The sequence below is a fragment of the Pipistrellus kuhlii genome, unplaced genomic scaffold (genome assembly GCF_014108245.1).
Source record: "Pipistrellus kuhlii isolate mPipKuh1 unplaced genomic scaffold, mPipKuh1.p scaffold_m20_p_7, whole genome shotgun sequence".
Classification (NCBI taxonomy): Eukaryota; Metazoa; Chordata; class Mammalia; order Chiroptera; family Vespertilionidae; genus Pipistrellus; species Pipistrellus kuhlii.
Window position 1 is genome coordinate 47,308,233 of NW_023425573.1, and position 15,112 is coordinate 47,323,344.

General features: G+C 39.8%; 1 long non-coding RNA gene across 2 annotated transcripts; it reads right to left on the minus strand.

The window, feature by feature from the left end:
* Positions 1-5,369: 5,369 nt before the first annotated feature.
* LOC123651655 lies at positions 5,370-13,618 on the minus strand. Of its 2 annotated transcripts, none has more exons than XR_006740507.1 (2): positions 12,937-13,618; positions 5,370-5,566 (listed from the first exon to the last, which is right to left on the minus strand). It is a non-coding gene; the product is annotated as an uncharacterized LOC123651655 (long non-coding RNA). The 2 variants fall into 2 exon arrangements; XR_006740508.1 differs by having other exon boundaries at positions 12,865-13,618.
* Positions 13,619-15,112: the final 1,494 nt, after the last annotated feature.

A 15,112-nucleotide genomic window follows, 5' to 3' on the forward strand; every position in this document is an offset into this window, starting at 1 on the left:
TTATTTTACCATATTTTTCAGCTCTCCCATTCTTGATACTGTGTTTTATCTCTCCTTCTCTTTTCTACCAATCTGATTAGAAGTTTACCAATAGTATAGGTTATTTTAAAAATGTAACTTTCTGTTTCATTTTATTTCTTCATCCTTCCTGTTTTCTATTTCATTGACTATGGATTTGTCTTTATTAGCTCATCTCTTCTTGTTTATGTTAGGTTTAATTTAATTTTCTTTTTCTAGCTGCTTAAAATTTAAGCTTGCATCATTGATTTAAGACCTCATTTTAAACAAATGAGGAATTATTTAGCTGACAGAACTATTTAGCTATGTCATAAGACAATCAATGAAAATGGAATTTTTCTCATCATAAATTTGACATGATAATTCTCCATCAATCTAAAAGCTGGTTAGATAGAGACATATGATCTTGCTATGGCATCACTGAACTTGAATGAAAGTCATCTGAAGGACAAAGGAACAAATTTGGTGCCTACACCAATGTAAGATATACCTCTTCCTCATAGGTGAAATGTTTTATAGAGTTTATCAAATTCAGATATTTAAATTTATTTCAGCTTTTATGATGAACAAATAAAAGTTATGTTAAAGTTATTGTAAGAAATATAAACTGTGTGAGAGAAGCCAGTTTTGAATGGCTAGTTGGAAATTGAATTACATATTTAATTCCTTTTCACCTTAGTGAAAAACAGTTATTCTGTACCAAAAAATAAATAAATAAAGGACTATTCTCCTTTTTAATATATGCACTTGACGGTATATATTTCCTTCTAATAAGCACTGTTTTAGCTGCACATCACAGATTTTGTTTTATCATGTTTTCAATTTCATTCAGTTTAAAGACTCCTAATTTACCATTGTAATTTCTTCCTAAAACCAGGGATTATTCAGAAGTGTGTTGACTCATTTTTACATCTTTAGGATTTTCAGATATCTTTTCTGTATCAATTTTTAACCTTTTTGTTTTTGTTAGAAAACATACTCTGTATGATTTCAATCATTTTATATTTATTGAGGCTTGTTTTATAACACAGAGCCTGGTCTATCCTGATAAATGTTCTGTGTTCATTTGAAAAGAATATGTATTCTTCTGTTATTAGATGAAGTTTTCTATGCAAATTAGGTCTAGTTGATTGATACTATAGAGTGTTCTATACAATTTCTAATTTTCTATCTACTTGTTCTATTAATTACTGAAAGAGTAGTGCTATTAATTACTGAAAGAGTAGTGTTAAATCCATACCTATGATTGTGTATTTATCTATTCTCCTTTAAGTACTATCAGCTTTTGCTTCATATATTTTGAAACACAGTTATTAGTTGCATGCACATTTAGAATTATGTCCTCTTCAAAAACTGACTTGTTGCCCTGGTTGGTGTAGTTCAGTTGGTTGAGTGTCATCCCATGCACCCAAAGGTCACCAGTTCAATTCCTGGTCAGAGCACATACCCACATACCCAGGTTTTGAGTTTGGTCCCCAGACAGGGTGCTTATGGCTTATGGAGGCAGCCAATCTCTCTCTCTCTCTCTCTCTCTCTCTCTCTCTCTCTCTCTCTCTCTCTCTCTCTCTCAAACAAATTATATATATATATATATATATATATATATATATATATATATAATCTTTAGATTTATGTGTTTCTTATAAATATCACATCATTGAATCCTGCATTTTTATCTAATCTGACAATTTCTTCATTTTAATTGGGGCATTTAGACTATATATATTCAATGTGATTAACAATGTGGTTGAATTTAAATATATTATTTCCTATTTCATTATATCCCATTTCCTACTTTCTTTTAGGTTAACTCAGTGTTTTTTATTTTCCCATTTTATCTCCACTACTGACTTATTAGGTGTATCTCTGTTTGTTTGTTTGTTTTAATTTCTGTGGTTGTCTTAGGGTTTGCAGTTTATGTCTTTCTTTTATCACCGTCTAGGTTTAAGTATTTTTTTAGCCTGTGTATATTTTACCTATGTATAGTATAAGAATTTCATAACATTATGCTTTCATTTCCTTCCTTCTATCCTTTGTGTCAATATTGTCATCTATTTTATTACTATATATGCTATATTTCCACAATACATTGCTGATAGTTTTTGCTTTGAATAGGTAATTAGCTTTAAAAATAAATTTTTAAGAAAAATATGCTTGTTATATCACCCATATATTTTCTATTTTTAGTGCTTCTCATTTCTTTGTATAAATCCAGATTTACCTCTCTGGTATTGTTTACCCTGTCCCTAATGAATTTCTTAAATATATTTTTATTGATTTCAGAGAGGAAAGGAGAGGGAGAGAGAGATAGAAACATCAGTGATGAGAGAGAATCATTTATAAGTTGCTTCCTGCACGTCCCCAAGTGTGGATAGAGCTCACAACCTGAGCGTGTGCCCTTGGCTGGAATCAATCCTGGGACCTTTCAGTCTACAGACCAACACTCTACCCACTGAGTCAAACCAGCTAGGGCTTCCTGATGAATTTTTAAAAAATATTTTGTAAAGTTCCAAATTTCCAAAGGTTATTTAGTAATATGTGCTGGTTATGATTTCCTTCAGCTTTTATATGACTAAATCTCTCTCTCTTTTTTTTCTTTTTAACTCTTTTTGACTGGTTAAAAAATTCTAGACTAACACATTTATTTTCCTTTAGTATGATAAAGATATCTCTCTACATCTTTTGGTTTGCATAGCATCTGGTAAGAATTTTTCTAGCATCCCTATCTCAGTTCTTTGTGCATAAAGTGTCTATTCTCTCTCTGCTCTTAAGATATTTTTGTCAGTGGTTTTGATATGCTTTGTTCTGTTTTTTTGCATGTTCAATTTATTGAATGTCTTTGGTTTAAGGGTTTAATTTCAAATTTGGAAAATGTTTTATCAGTATTTCTCTAAAATAATTTTTGTATTCTCACATTCTTTTATAGAGCTCTAATTAAATGTACATTACAACACTTAATACTGCCTTATAGATTACTGCTACTGTTATATTTTGCATCATTTTTTGCCTCCATGTTCTTCATTTTAGATAGTTTCTATTGCTATGTCTTCAAGTTCATTGACCATTTATTCTACAGATACTAACTTGATATTAACCTCTCTCAATATATTTTTATTTCAAACATTGAGTTTTCATTTATTTGAAAATATACAAATACCATTATTTTATCTTCCATTTCTCTTCTCATATTATTTTTATTTTCTGAGACATAGAAAACATTTATGATAGCTTTTTACACATTCTTGTCTGTTAGTTCTATCATTTCTGTCTGAGTGTTTATATTGAATTTATTTATACTTTTACATGCTGGTAGATATTTGGACATTATGATTTATGTTGTTCTTTTGCCAGATTTCTTTTATTCTTTCAAGTAGTGTTGTGTTTTTATGGACAATTAAGTAATTTTAAATAAGTTGTTTTACTTAAAGGCTTGCTTTTAAACTGCTAAAATATGTCCACATCAGACTGTAGTCTAGAACCAATTTAGATCTCCTTCTTAAGATTCTACCCAATGACCAAGCATTAGATTTTCCCACTCTGGCTGATGTAAACACAGACTACTCCAGCCTTGGGTGAGATCCTAGATTTGTCTGCTTATGGATGTCAGTGGCATTTAGCCCAGCTGAAGGTAATTTAATCTCAAGAATGAGTAGATTGGTAATCAGTGAAAGACTCAAGGGAACCCCCTTCAGATTTCCAGTGCCTTTTCTCTGATCCAGTCCCTCCTTTCTAGTATCTGCCCCACAGATTCTACCATTGGGCTTCCCTGAACTCTAAGTTCTCTCCTCTTCTGAGTAAGATAGCCCAGCTCTGTTGGGCTCCCTCTTTATGCGCTGTCTCCTAGCAAAGTAAGCTGGAGCACTTACGGCTCTCTTTTTTTGTTGTTTCTTCTTCTCGGGGATCACAACCCTGGGGCTGCATTTGTGCAATATCTGAAAACCATTGCCTCACATATTTTGTTCAGCTTTCTACTTTTCTAAGGAAGAAGGTTATACTTGGTCCCCTTACTCTATCTTGTCCAGAATCAGAAGTTCCTATCAGTTTAATATCAATCTCTATTACTATGAGTGAGGTTGAGTATCCCTCCTGGTATTTGAGAAAAGGCTTTGCATTTCTGTCTCTGTGAATGAGTTTATATCCTCCATCCATTTTTATTGTGTTGTTGGTACTTTCATCGTTTTCAATTATATGATTTAATGCTAAAATTCTGCTTTACTGATTCCTTATAATTCCAAAAATAATTTTCCTTATCCATTCATATTTCCATAGCTCTTCCCATCGTAATTTGTAAAGCTGTTGTATTGGTGTTTTAAAGATTCTGCATTCTATTTTTATATTTGCATATTTCTATATTTCCAGTGCAAACATCAATTAAACAAATATTTTTTAAAAGTATTTAAGACCCAACATATAACTAGTCCAGAGTGAAAAGGGAGCAAAGCAAACAAAAGACACATTTTATGACTTTAGAAAGAGGAAATATATAAAGTTGGGTGGGGGAGACACAAAGACAAAATTACAAAATTGACTAAGATTAGTCATTAAATTCTCTTGGAAAAAATCTCTAGAAGTGCAAAACATAAATAATATATAGTGGCAGATTTTAAAGTACCTGTTTCAGAAGTGGGCTGAAAAGTAAGAAGAAGAAATAAATATGAAAACAGGAGTCAAAAATATAGTAAACAAACTCCTAATAATATAAGTAGAGGTGCTTCGTGTAGATATATTCTTTTTCTTCCTACATGCCCAGGGCATATTTACAAAATGAGTCATATCATGGGACACACACAAAAAAAAATGTCCTCAGCAAAAATTTTAAATCAGAGATTTTACAGGCCACATTCTGTAATCATAATCCAATAAAATTAGAATGAATAATAAATATACCCAAGCGATTCTACCTAGTTGAAATTAAGACCCATATTACTAAATAACCTTTGGAAATGAAAGCAACTACTAAAAATATTATGAAGTAGAAGAGAGGCCCACATATCACTTGTGCACAGCCCTCTGTGAGGAGACTAGAAGTCATCCTTCATTTCCATCTGTCATTTTTATGTTTAGCAAAGCAGTTATCCTCTCTCATTCTATATGCTGGTGTGTGTCTGGGATTGATATTTACTGGTTTATTTATTGATCTCTATGATTTGTTCTGTTAAAAAGTAAATCAGTATTTCAAGAACAAATTAAATTGCCCAGCTTTTAAAAACATATATAACATGCAGTTAATTTTGGTATTTTTAAATATGTGGTTTAATACAGTTTTATACATTGTTATTCACATAGATTCATATTAGATTTAATAATGCAAAATGCTTATGAGGGGACACAAACTAGGTGTCACACATTCGTTAGCTATTCTTGTTTTAATATGAGAGTTCCTACTTGCTCAGCTTAGTGGAAAGTTCCGCCTCTTCCTCCCCCTGCAGTCCACAAGTTCCATCTTCTACTGTGCTCACCAACTTCAGCTGGGCTTCTTCCCCTCCACAGGACCAGTTCCCATTATTCTCAATTGGTTCCTTGAGTTGGAACTTGGATAAGTCTCTTCCTGAAGCTAGAAGCATAAAAGAGAACTTCTAAGAACAATGAGAGCTTTCACTGTAGCAACTGACCCAGGCACCACCTTTCTCAATGTGCATGCTTCCTTCCCCCTGCTCTCCAGGAGAAACTCAAGCATGAATTTTTTTTCCCCAGTTCTCTGATAAGTGATGAGGAATGGGAATGTATGGTCTTCTATTTTTCAGCAGGTTTAAATGCTTACTCTATAGAGTCCTCAAGTATGTGGACCTCTCTGGAGTCATATTCTAATGGAGGAGAAAGAAAATAAACAATTAAACCAAAATAATATAACAAGTAGTGATACTGGCTATGGAAAACATAAAGCAGGATATATCAGTGAAGACCCTATCAGAAAAACAGTAGTCCAATGAACAGAAGTCCAGAATTTAATTTGAGGAATTAGTTGCATTGGTGTCAGAAACTCTTAAAGAGCCATAGGTGACAATAAGACACTCCAGAGATTTGCAATTGCCCCTAAGGCTAAAGAATGAAGGGAAGAGGTCCTGTTATCAAAGCCCAGAAGCCAAGACCACTTTGCAGATGCTGGAACCAGATGACATATAGTCATTTCCAAAAATGCCACCCAAAAGAGAGAGAAAAGTGGAGAAATCTCCTGAATTTTGCCTCTCTTCCTTCCTTCTTTCCTCCCACAAAAGATGAATGTCTCTCTCTAAACAAACTTAATTGGAAGCCAATTGGTAAAGAGGCTGAGATATGTAATTTGTAAGAATCAACCTTTGCAGTACACAGAGAGTAGAGGGAGATGGGGAATGGGTCTGAGATGAAACAGACAAACAACTCACTGGAAAAAAAAAAAAAAAGGGGGTTCAGAGTGACAGGTGATGAGTGGAAACTATTTTAGAGAGGGTGGTTAGGAAAGATCTCCTTGAGGAGGTAACATTGGAACAGATGCTTAAATGAAGTAAGGGATTAAGTCATCTGAAGATCTTAGGTACCAGGCAGAGGAAAGAACAAATTTGAAGACTCTGGGAAGGAAACTAGCTGAGCTCAGTCAGGGAGCCAATGAGGGATGAGCAGAGCAACCAAAGGGTAAACCAGCAGGAGAGGAGGTGGCCTGGAGATTGAATTGGGGGTAAATGTGATGGGAAACCATGGGGATATTTGAGTAGCAGAGCGATGGGACCTGATCAACACTTTGAAAGGTCCTGTTCACCTCAAAGATTCAAATAACATCAGACACTGAAAATGCATATGTTCCCATTAATCTCTGCTATGTTTCTGCCTCCAACCTACCTCTCCAGTACAAAACATCCCACACGATCATCTGGGACCTTCACATCTTGATACAATACACAGTGTTTCCCAAACTTTTGACATATGTATACCCCTTCTATAATTTTCATAACGCTCCATACCCCTCGTCAAAAAGAAAAAAAGAAAAAAAGGATGTATTAATGTATTAGGCGCAGCTAAGTACGGTGCAGTGCATATCCCCACCAAACTTGGGTGCAACGCGTACCTTTACCGATCTTTTCTCGTACCTCTGGGGGTAAGCGTACCACACTTTGGGAAACACTGCAGTACAATAACATATTGGGCCTACTGTTATTCTTTTTAATCTAGAACAATTCTGTCACCATTTTCTTTTCAAATCATTTAGATGGAAGCAGGACTGAAGATATGGTGCCTCAACTGATTGTGATGGTGTGGGGATCTCTGCTAGCTGAGATAGGAGCTATGAAAAGGTAAGAACTGCACTTAATGAAGAATACAAGACCATGGAGGGGAATGTGAGATCATTTTTTTCCATACAGGAATTGCAGCTACTAGGCTTCTCTTTTTTTCTACAGTAAGCTAATTAGAATAAAAATATAAAAGTTTCACATGCCACAAAATATTATTATTGTAATTTTATTAAACATTTAATAATATAAAAATGATCCTTATTGATAGACAAAAACAAGCAGTAGGTCGGTCAGATTGGCCCATGGGTCTCAGTTTGCCAATTTATTGACATATCCTCCCCACAAAGCTTCCAGCAGCTTGTTTTAATAGGAATGGAAAGCAGAGATCATGAATTGTTGAACAAAGCCTCTAATAGTAGAGTCAAAGCCAAAATAAAGAAATAGCAGAAAGAGGACCTCACAAGAAACAGGAAGAAACCCACACTGAAACATGCTGATCCTAAAAGAGACTCATGAGATAAAAATGAGGGAGTGTCACAATACAGAGGATCCAGAACCAGAATACCATTGGATTGCTCAATATTAACACTAGGAGCTAGAAACAGTGGAGTAATTACTATATAATGTTGAGCAAATATCATTTCAACCTGGAATTAATTTTCTCAATCAAACATAAAGATAGAACAAAAGCATGATAGTCCCTGGATCTAAGACATAAGAAATCTAATACAAAAGAAAAGCAATAGAAATCCTCAAAATGATGGTAAAATAAAACCCTTGAGCAGCTGTGTTGCAGGATTGATAGTCACTGGACTGGACTGAAACATAAACATGTATTAATACTCAAGGTCTCTACTTTTCATGGAGAATTAAGGATGGATTAGTGATTTACATGTATATTATATATAATACATATACATGTATTATAAATATGTATATATATATATATATATATATATATATATATACACACATATGTAGCTCTGGGCAATGTCCACTCTACATTTTAGTTGTATATATATATATACATACACACACACACACACTAGAGGCCCAGTGCACAAAATTCATGCCTGGGGGTCCCTCAGCCCAACCTGCATTCTCTACAATCCAGGAGCTCTCAGGGGATGTCCTACTGATGGCTCAGGCCCACTCCCCATGGTTCTCTGCTCTCTGCGGGCCTGGAGGTTTTGCTGTAGCCATGGAGATGAAGCCCCCATGCCCTGTTCACTGCTCTCTGCCTGCCATGCCAAAGAAGCCCCAATGCCCTGCAGTGTGCTCTGTCTGCCAGGCCTGGGGGCTTTGCTGACACCGACACACTAAGGAAGTCCCCAAGCCCTGCTGTCTGGCTCTGCCTGCCATGTCTGGGGACTTCCCCACCACTGCAGCACTAACGAAGCTTCCAAGTCCTGCTGTCCTAGCTCTGTCTGCTGGGCCTGGGGATGTTCCCGCCACCACCGTGCTAAGGAAGCCCCCAAGCCCTACTGTGTTGGCTCTGTTTGCCGGGCCTGGGACTTCCCCACTGCTGCCATCACCCTGAGAACGAAGCCCCCATGCCCTGCTGTTCAGGCTCTGACTCCCATGTCTGGGGCAGATCAAAAACCCCTCTGAAGGCGGATCCAGCTTCACTGCTCCTGTGGACAGGCAGGACACTCCAGCAGCGGAGCTGAGGGGACTGGGCATTGCCATCTTGTGGCTATGGGGGTTGCCATTTTTGTCTGGGAGTGATGGTTAATTTGCATATTACTCTATTATTAGATAGGATACATACAGAGAGAGAGAGAAAGAGAGAGAGCGAGAGAGAGAAGCAAAGACTATTATTAACAGGGGAAATGAGAAGTCAAACAGAAAGGAAATATAAGAATAGTATTCCATATGACTCAGCTGTCCCTAAAACTCATATTCAGACAGTACAAACTAAATTTCAATCTAACTCAAAATTATGATGTAATTCTATTAAGAAGATACCTTGGGAGAGAGGATCCAAGATGGCTGCTCGGGTAGATACCTAACCGCAGCAGCACACAACAATTTCAATGGAATACAACTAAAATGTAGAGTGGACATCGCCCAGAGCTACAGGTAGTCGACTGACTGAAAATTCTACAACAAGAAGGAAAGAGAAAACCAGAAGGAAAATCAGAGGAGCTGAAAAAAAGCCTAAGGTACAGAGACATGCTGCGCGCGGAGAGGTCGCAGCCGGAGAGGAGGAGAAGGCTGGGTGCTGCCTGGCGTTCCCTAGCAGGAAGGAAATAAAACCCCCAGCCTGGGCTAAACCCCCGAACCGGCAGCGCTGACCCCTAGTTATGAGCCAGACCCTGGGGACCCAGGCTCCAGTGGGGGAGACGGGGCTGCGAGGCAGAATCCCAAGCGAGCAGCGAAAAGCAGGGCCCCCGGAGTCGCGCACACTTTGCGCACAGAGGACTGAATGTTGACTCTGATGCTGGATTACCCTAGCGTGAAGAAACAAAGCCTCCGGTGGCACTGAGTCTCAGTCCGGACTGCTCTGAACCCCAGTCCTGGACCAGACCCTGGGGACCCCGGCTCAGGCAGGGGAAGACAGGGCTGTGAGGCGGAATCCCAAGGGAGTGCCGAAAAGCGGAGCCCCCAGAGTCGCGCGCACTTAGCACAGAGGACAGTCTGTTGACTCTGATCCTAGACTCCCCTAGCGGGAGGGAGAAAAAAAAAAGCTCCAGACTGGGAGCAGGAGCCCCTGCCGGGCACCAGCCAGCCAGGCGCCAGCAGGGAGCCGGGCGACAGGACACCAGCCAGCTGGGTGCCTGCAGGCAGCAGGGCGACGGGGCCCCCAGGGAGGGGGGTGCCCCTGAGCCATCGACCTCTGAGCACAGGCAACGGAGCCAAGGCCGGGGGCTGCTTCCTGGGCAGCGCCGACCCCGGCAACAGGCTGGAGCAGTGTGGGAGCCCGCGGAGAACAAAGGGGTGCCACAGGCCAACCTGCTGAGCTCCCAGGACAAGGAGGAAGAAACCAAAGTTCTCAATGTGAAGAAATCAAGTGAGAGCAAAAGATAGTAAAATTACTTAAGAAAAAATACAAAGAAGATCTTGAAAAATCAAAGACTAAGTCAGAACTCAACTCACCAGCCAACATTGCAACATAAATGCGTTTAAAAAAAAAAAAAAGGACAGAATGTTGGAATAGCGGCGGCCAGGCCTAGAGTGCCCAGGCACAAAGCAATGGCAACCAGGCCCGGAGCAGCAACGGCCAGGCCCCAGAGCAGCAGCAGCCAGAACCAGAGCAACAACAGCCAGCACTGGAGCAGCCAGACCTGGGGCAGTGGCAGCCAGGCCTGAGGCGGAGGCAGCCAAGCCCAGGGTGGCCAGTCCAGGAATACCCAGACTCGGAGTGGCCGGACCCGGAGAAGCCGGGCCCAGAGCAGCTGGGTTGGGAGCAGCCAGGTCCAGAACAGCAGTAGCCAAGCCCGGAGCATCCAGGCTGGGAGCGGCCAGACTCAGAGCGGCTGGGCCCGGGGCAGCCGGGCCCAGAGCAGCCGGGTCTGGTGCGGCCAGGCCCGGAGCAGTGGCTGCCAGGTTGGGAGCGACCAGGCCCGGAGCAGCCGGTCTGGTGCAGCCAGGCCCGGAGCAGCGGCTGCCAGGCTGGGAGCGGCCAGGCCCGGAGCAGCCAGGTCGGGTGTGTCCAGGCCTGGAGCAGCGGCTGCCAGGCTGGGAGCGGCCAGGCCCGAAGTGGCCGGGCCCGGAGCAGCTGGGCCTAGAGCAGCCGGTTCGGGTGCGTCCAGGCCCGGAGCAGCAGCTGCCAGGTCTAGAGCAACTAGGTCAGGAGTGGCGGTGACCAGACCCAGAGCAGCTGGTTGTGGAACGAACCAGAGCAACAGAGGCCAGGCCCGGAGCAGCCAGGCCCGGAACAGCTCGCTTCTCGCCTGCTCCTGCCCCACGGCTGCCTCTCAGACATGGCTGGAAACTTTTGTGGGAACTTGAGGGTCTGCTAAATCAAGTGATGAAGGCTTAGATATGGATGTGTTGAGTTAGTATAGGGCTGGGGTGTTGATCTGTGAGTGCCTTGGGTGGGGCCTGGATGAGGCTGGTTGACCTATTTGGAAATGTCTTTTGTGTGAAATGTATCATTGGGCATGTGGTGGTATTATTGATATGAGAAAATGCTAAGTAACTGATTTACTATCTGAAAAGGGATTTACTATTGGGGAAAGGGAGGGAGGAAGAGACTGAACATAAACTGCACCTATAAATGAGGACAATGGGGGATGGGGAGGGGGCAGAGGGTGGGGTGGGAACCTGGTGAAGGGGGGAAGAAATGAGGAACCTTTGTAACAATATGAACAATAAAGATTGATTTTTTTAAAAAAAATTAGGACAAATAAAAAAAAAAAAGAAGAAGATGTCTTGGGACTAAGAAGGGTAGGGGTGTTTAAGAGAGTGAAATGTTTATCTTCTATGGTAAAGAGAACATCAGAAGATAATATCTAAAACAGAAAAATCAAGTAAAAGCTGCATAAACAGGTAATTTAGAAATATAGAGAAATGCCTAGGGAACAAGTAAAAGGGGTGAAAGTTGTTACTGATGGGGACTGAGAATGGAGGATGGAGAAGAGACAGCTCTTTGATATTTCTGAGTAGTTGGTATAAGAATTATAAGATTATGACACTTTATGCACATTTACAATTTTGATGAAAATAGAAATTCACATGCAAAAGATCCTGTTGGCTTCTCTATACAGAATTTATTGGGAAGGGGGCAAGTGTGAAAGCAAGAGGACCAGGTAGAGGTTAAGTCTAGGCAAAAAGTAGCAGCAAGGGAGATAAAACTTGACAGACTCAAAATGTACTTTGGAGGGTGAAACAACCACATTTGGTAATAGGTTGACAATGGAAGCAAAGAAACAGAGCTGTCAAAGATAATTCCCAGGTTGCTGGCATAGCAAGATATGGAAGTACCATTTAAAGAGAAGTGAAATATGTTCAAATGGAGGAGCATATAAAACTGCCAGCTCTCAGAATGGCTCAGTGGTTTAGTATCATCAACCCATGAACTAAGAGGTCACCAGTTTGATCCCCAGTCAGGGCACATGCCATTATTGGGGGCTAAATTCCCAGTAGGAGGGTGTGCAGGAGGCAGCTGATTGATGTTTCTATCTCATCAATATTTCTAGCTCTCTATCCCTCTCCCTTCTCTTTCTAAAATCAATAAAAACTTTTTAAAACAACAACTTTCAGCTCTAATGTGAGAATATAATTTACCAATACTGTGTTTTTTAATGGTGACCAGCTTCTCTGATTTCCATAGGATCCACCCCACCCCCCACCCCCACATGAATCTAATTTTGGAAAACTCTTCCTTTGAGATTAAATTTTCCAAGTAGGAAGGTGAGTCACTTTGCCATTACACAGACAAATGTATAAATGGTATACTCCAGGGTTGTCAGTTCACCACCTACACCAATTCTGTTAACCTGCTTCACAATTTCTACCAGCCTTATATTTACAAATTATAGGGTAAAATTGATAAGTGGCACTGATTTGCTAAAAATATACTGTTATTGTTTTCATTATATTTAGGAAATAATTTTAGAATAAATCTACTACTAAAAACCTACTAAACCAAATGGAAACATTCAGATATGCCCCAAACCAAGCAAGAAACCAACACTCAGTAGTGTTCACACGGAAATGGGCAGGATCTGTGTGACAAAGACTCAGTAAGCCACCTTCTCAGAAATACCTTTTGGGAGCATTTGCTGTAAAAACCTTCACTCCTCCTCTCATACACTGTATTTACACCCAGATCACATCAGAGTAACCAATGCTGAGTCTCTGAGGACCAGTGAAGAACAAAGGAAACAGATTTAGGTCAAAATAGCAAAGTAAACCAAAGCAAAGAAGCTATGTAGCAAGGAAACTTGTGTGGAAAAAACAGCCACATGAGAAGAGACAAGCAAAGCACTTCAAAGCACCAAGCTGATGTCATCCCAGAAGCCAGCATCTGCCTCCAGACGAAAGTTGCATCACCCGTGATCAGAAGTTGAGAGAAAAGGAGGTGGTACTGAGGTCAGAGTTGATTTTGTTTCCAAACTTTACTTTGTTTTGCTAGCACCCGGGCTGTGTAGCTAACCTGGCCACCCTGAACGAACACAGAACCAGCCTATAAACTGTATGGGCAACGTATGTCAGCAGCTTAACAGGTACCAGCCTGCCAGGTTTTTATTACTTCTTACACAAGCAATTCTAAATACCACAACTTCTGGAGAAGTGATAAGCTCCAGGAAGTTGGATTGGTTAGCATTCCTTCCTTCCTTTTCTGGAAGCCTTATGCACCAGCACTCAGCCTTTCTGAGCTGGGCCCTGCCTTATGTCCCTCAATAAACAGTCTTTCTTGTTCTGCAATCAACTAGACAGTGCCTTTATGTTAGGTGTTTTTCAGGATGTATTTTTTTTTTATCTTAACTGAATTATCTAGGAAACTTTCCCTCCTGGATAGACTCTGTTTTATGTTTCCTAAATCGACCAGATCAACTGTCTGTTCTGAATTTACTAGACACATACAGGTAAGCAATTTTCCTATCTTGCCTAGTTTTGTCATTGTATTGGTATATTATTGGTACATCATGATTGGTACATCTGAGCCAGGAATGTGAAAAGGAGTGTGAGACGCACCTTATTGTACACACACACACACATACATACACACACACACACATTCACATACTTGCTGAAGCAGATAAGATTCTTGTATTGAAGCAGGTATGTTAAAGATATCCTTCCATTGAAAATTAAACATCTTTATTAGCAAATAGCATAATTAATTTAGAATACTTTGATGATTCGTTTTAGAAATGCTAATAGTGTTAAATTAAGAGGACTAGATAATGTCAACTGAAGTCTCCATAGACTTTCAAACGCCTGGGGTAATAAGATTTCTTATCAAATGGCAAGAAATCTTCCTACCAGCCAGATAAGACAGTAGTAAAGATTTTTGTCCAAGAAGCCAATGAATTTCTTTTAAGTACTAATTGTGGATTTAAAAATAAGGATATTAAACTAGTTCTGCTAGACTCATGGTTGGCAAGTTTTGGCTCGTGAGCCACATGCCCCTCTTTGGCCCCTTGAGTGTGGCTCTTCCACAAAATACCACAGCCTGGGCTAGTCTATTTTGAAGAAGTGGCATTAGAAGAAGTTTAAGTTTAAAAAGTTTGGCTCTCAAAAGAAATTTCAATCATTGTACTGTTGATATTTGGCTCTGTTGACTAATGAGTTTGCTGACCACTGTGCTAGAGCAAAGGTTATGCAGATGAAAGAAGACAGTATCCAAATAATACTAAATATATGTGCTTATTTGGGCCATACATATATTATAATCATTGTTCAGATAATTTAATTAATTTTATCTTTTAAATTAGTGCTTCCCCAAAATGGGCTAGAATTACCCAGGAAATATTAGAAACTACACATGCCCTGCCTTTATTCCATTTGGCAATGTCTAGGGAAGAATTCTGGGCCAGGTTTGGAATCATTGATTTATGAATGCCAAGATAACTAGTCTTAATTTGTTGTGTTTGGTTAATTTGTCTATCTTAAAAACCAATGTAACTGTCATCTGGTGATCTGTAATGCATATATGGTTGAATCAGTCAATTATTCATGCAAAAATATCCTAAAATGTGATCTTGGGGAGACCCATTAATGGTTCTCCATCGCTGAAACATTGCATTAAAAACTGCTCTCTTGATCTCTTGGCTCAGCTCCAATGTGCTAAAGTTAATTTACTGTTCGGACATAACAAGACTGGCGATAGTTTAGAAACCTCACTGGATAACTTTATGTAGCCTTGTTCATCATTGTGTGGCCAAGTAATAGTTTGATAGTTTATTGTATAGGCTTTCCCTACTTACTTTTTTCAT